The following is a 4,804-nucleotide window of genomic DNA, read 5'->3' on the forward strand; positions in this document are numbered from 1 at the left end:
GTAAAGAAAAGTAAAATAGAAGCAGAGACAGGATGTTCCCTGATATTTATGCCAAGAGTCCTTTATCCCTATAGCTCATGTGCATTAGCCGGTGTGATCATAACAGCCCCTGACAGGGGAAAGGCTGGGCGTAATTAACCCAGTTTTACAGGTGAGAAAACTGTGTTAGGAGGCGCTTAAAGGACCTTCCCAAGTGAAGATGGGCTGGACCAGATCTAAGTTTCCTAGCCTCTAGCCCAGCGCTCCGTTTCTGACGCCAGGGTGGGAGACCCAGGGAGAGCGGGGACGGCCCACTGAACTCTATTTTGCCCGTCTTGAGGTTCAAGCCCCTCTGCTCTTTGCTGGCTCCCAGTGTCCTCCACTCCTCCACCTCGCGCCCACGTTGTCTCATTGAGACTCGATTCTTAATTAGCATAGTCATTCTATGCCTTCATGAAAACCACCCAATCTGGTTTTCAGGTCCCTCAGAGGCTAATTCTGGGCCCAGTAAGGACCAGCTGAGTGTGTACATTAGATTATGTACGTTAAGGCAAATCGTGAACCAAAGGTCATAAGTATAGGGAATGATGTTGTGGCCTCAATAAAATAAAGATCCTTCTAACAGCAGGGTGTCTATGCCCAGAGTGGGCCGGGCAGGCGAGGGAGGCACGGGTGGGTAGCAGGCCCCCATCCCTGCAGCAGCTCCCACCCAGGCTCGGTGCCCACCTGTCAGGGACGGGCTGGGCAGGGGTCTCCTCGGCCTCCACTGGTTGGATTAGATGCCTCTGCCTCTGCTTCCAGCTCCTCGGGGTTTTAGGGAGACTCCCTTTCCCCCTGCATTTTCTTACAAACGTTTTGCTATGCGTAAATATAACAAATGAATAAATATTGGGTTAAACACCAATTAGGTGCATGGACACAATGGACACCCCTGGGCTGTAGCAGGAAGGAAGTCCCGTCCCCCAGGAGCGGGGAGGGGCCTGGGGAGCACCAGGCCAGGGACATGAGCCAGAGGCAAGCACCACACGACCCCCCTCCAATGAACAAAACCAGCAGAAAAACAGAAAAATGCCGTAGTGCATTTCCCCTTATTACCTGCCACGGAAATGCCCCTAGACGCTGAAGACACCCAGTCCGGCCCCTGGAGCTGCCTGTCAAGATAGTAGATGCCTGTCACAATAGTGGCTGCCTCTCGCAATAATAGGGCACTTGTCGCGATATTGGGGGTGCCTGTCGTGATATTGGGGTGTCTGTCATGACAGTAACTGACGAGGAAAAGGTCTCCTCTAGGGAATTCCAACTAAAAAATGAAGAAGAAATGACAGTATTACACAGTATCACCATTTCACAACCCCCTCCCCCCAAAATAATGAATCTGGGCCTCCATCATCTACAGGAGCTAAACCACTGGGGGAGAAGCCGAGAGGGACATTTATCGTGGATGGATCGGCGAGGTGCCCCTGAAGCCACGATCAGCGTTAACATCGCGGAGAGAGGACGGGACAGGAGGAGTTTCTGATCCGATGCAGCAGGAAACGCTGCACCGCCTGGCGCACCCTGGCCACAATCCCGCGCTCCTGTGTATTTTGCTTTGGGTTGTCTGGTGCTCTAATTTCAGGGTTTCTTTATAAAATTTCCCTTGTATAATTAAAACAATCCCTTTTTGTGTTATGTTTGCCTCCGATTCCACATCAGTCAATATCCACATTGCTGTTCCTGCCTTTTTCTGTTAAAGGAACCCTGGCTCCTCGCGGTGGGACCTTGGACTTAGAGACCATAGTCCTGGTGCTCGTTGCTACAGGGTTGGTCACTGCTTCTGCTGATTTTCAAAGCTGGGAAACACGTTTCATTTGTTTGTTTTAGGGAAATAAATCCTGAGCTCACATCCTGAGTTTATGAATAAATTTAGGAGGAAGGGCTTTCTTGTTCTGTCTTATTTTCACATATCTTTGAATCTCCCTTTCATCTCTTTCTTTCAAGATTTAATTGGCCCCAGATTAAAAGGGGGACTCTATTTATCTGATGCTATATGCTCCCTCTTCAAAACACTGCTAGTCATCCCAGTAATTTACCCCTGCCCTTGGGCTGGTGTTGGCCTGGGAAGCCAATTAAACCACAGGATGGTTCACCTGGACCAGATCAAAGCGATGACTCAACTTGTCTTAACGAGCTTGCCCAAGGCTTTATCCCCGGGTGGCTGTCGTCATTATCTTAAGAAGCCCGAGTGGTGGGGAGTCATTTGGCTCGTCGCTAATAATATTAACCTGCTGCACCTGTCTGTTAGTACAGCTTCAGAGAGGCAGGAGAAACAAAGCTGAGCGTGGGTCGTGGGGAAGGAAGGAGGGCTGCCTCCTGCTAGACCAGCGGCAGGACGAGAGCCCAGACGTGCCCAGGTGCAGACGCAGCCACGGGCCGGGCACGTGGGCCGAGACGAGCAGAAGTCACGGGTGTTCCCAGCCCGTCTCGTGTCCCTGCTGAAGTGTGAGGCCTGCTTTAGTCCTGCTGGGAGCCTCCGCTCCTCCTGCGCTAGATCCAATCCATTCAAACCTGTAGGGTTTTTTTCAATAAATACTGTAAACGTATTTTCCCTACCTTATGATTTTCTTGACATCGTCCCCTCCAGCTTTACGTAAGGATACTTTATATAACACACATAACATACAAACACATGTGCTCACCCGCTGTTTACGTGATTGGTAAGGATTCCTGTCAGCAGTGGGCTATTAAGTTTTGGGGGAGTCAAAAGTTATACACCAATTTTCGACTGCATGTGTGTGGGGGGTCGACACCCCTAACCCCCGCTGCTTAAGGGTCAGCTGTGCCGTGTACACAGTATCCAACCACGTGCTGCGCACCTGAGACTAACGAAATGGTACAAGTCGGTTGTATCAATAAAGAGATAAACCCTGTGCTACATTCCTCAAGGCGCAACTCACGCTCCACCCTTTTCTTCACACTGGACCCCGGCCCATCCCCCAGCTCTGGGCCTGAGCTCTGCCTTCTCCTGTGCATGGGTGGAGGGCCCCCCCCCCACATCACCAGCACTGCGGGGGGGGGGGGGGGGGGGGGGGGCAGCCCCTCTAGAGACTGCAGATGTCCCTGTGGAGCCACATCCCCGGTGGGGGCCAAAGTGCTGGGTCTTCTGGCTTCAGAGGCCCTGGCACCTCCCATGGACCCAGTTTAAGAATCGGGCCTGGGGGGGGGCATCTGGGCGACACCAGCGGGGCTATACGGGGTTTTGCTCTCAGGTGTCCGGAACAGTCCTGAAAACCCACGGACAGGCCTGTGAGTTGGCACCCAGATGTCCTGTTCCGGGTTCACATAAGTACAAAGGATGTTCTCTGCGGTCCTGACACTAGATGCGCTTTAAATACTCGGCACCAAAAACCTAAAGCTGACAAGAACTGATTAAATGTGTGGAGATCGCTAATCATCAGAGAGATGCAAATTAAAGCCACAATGAGCTGTCGCCTCACACCTGTCAGAATGGCTCCATCAACAAATCAACAAACCACAAGTGCTGGCGAGGGTGTGGGGAAAGGGGAACCTGGTGCCCTCTGGTGGGAGTGCAGACTGGGGCAGCCACTGTGGAAAGCAGTGTGGAGGGTCCTCAAAAAATTAAAAATTGACCACCATTTGACCCAGTGATCCCACTTCTAGGAATGTATCCTAAGAATCCTGAAACACTAATCAGAAAGAATATATGCACCCCTGTGTTCATAGCAGCACAGTTTACAATAGCTAAGATCTGGGAACAGGCCAAGTGCCCATCAGGAGATGATGGATGAAAGCTGACGGACATTCACCCCATGGAATACTACGCAGCTGCAAAGAAGGACCTTTTATCCTTTGGGACAGTGTGGAGGGACCCGGAGAATATTATGCTGAGTGAAATAAGCCAGGCAGAGAAACACAAGTACCACATGATCTCACTCATGCGTGGAATCTAATAAACAAAATAAACTGATGGGAAAAGTGGATCCAGAGACACGGAAGCCGGAGCAGACGGAGGGGCCTCAGAGGGAAGGCGGGGAGAGATGATGGAAGAACTTGCATGTTTATAAGCATAACCCATGGACGCAGGCGTGGGTCTGGGGAGGGCCTGGGCGTGGGGTGGATGCGGGGTAGGGGGGTCAATGGGGGTAAAAGGGGGCACATCTGTAATATTTTCAACAATAAAGAAACTTTAAAAAAATGTGCGGGGAGCGTCCGTGAGACAGCGCACCCCATCTTCGCCTTCGGAAGGAACCGGCCCGGCGCCCCGGGCTCCCGCTCCCCTAAAAGGCGACAAAGACCAAGGAAGGGGAAGAAAACAGACGGGGCCGAGAGGGGCTCCCGCGGGGAGGCGGGGCTCAGGGTCCGCCGCAGGGCGCCCCCCGGGCCCGCCCCGCGCTCCTGGCGCAGGGGCCGCAGCCGGAGCACAGCGGGGCCGCCCGCCGGGGACGAACCCGGCCGGGGGTCGGCCCCGCGCTAACCCCGCCCCCCGACGCGCTGCACCCCGGACGCGCCGTCGGCGCCCGCGCTTCCCCCACGCCGCCCCCGAGCTGGGAACGCCCGTCGGCGCCGAAGGGCACCTTCACCGCAGGCCCCGCCCCGCGGCCTGGCCCCGCCCCGGCCCCGCCCCTCACGCCCACCCAAGCCCCAGGCCCCGCCCCGGCTTCCGGTCTAGGCCCCGCCCCACGTCCACCTGCGCCCCAAGGCCCCGCCCCGGCGTGAGGGCGGGCTGCGTGCGTCGCGCGGGGGGCGTGGCCTCGGCGCGCGCCTGCGGGACGCGCGGCGCCGCTGGCCCTTGGCGCGGCTTCGGCGGTTGTCTTGGAGAAGCAAG

The sequence above is a fragment of the Miniopterus natalensis genome, chromosome 5 (genome assembly GCF_054644295.1).
Source record: "Miniopterus natalensis isolate mMinNat1 chromosome 5, mMinNat1.hap1, whole genome shotgun sequence".
In the NCBI taxonomy this organism is placed as follows: domain Eukaryota; kingdom Metazoa; phylum Chordata; class Mammalia; order Chiroptera; family Miniopteridae; genus Miniopterus; species Miniopterus natalensis.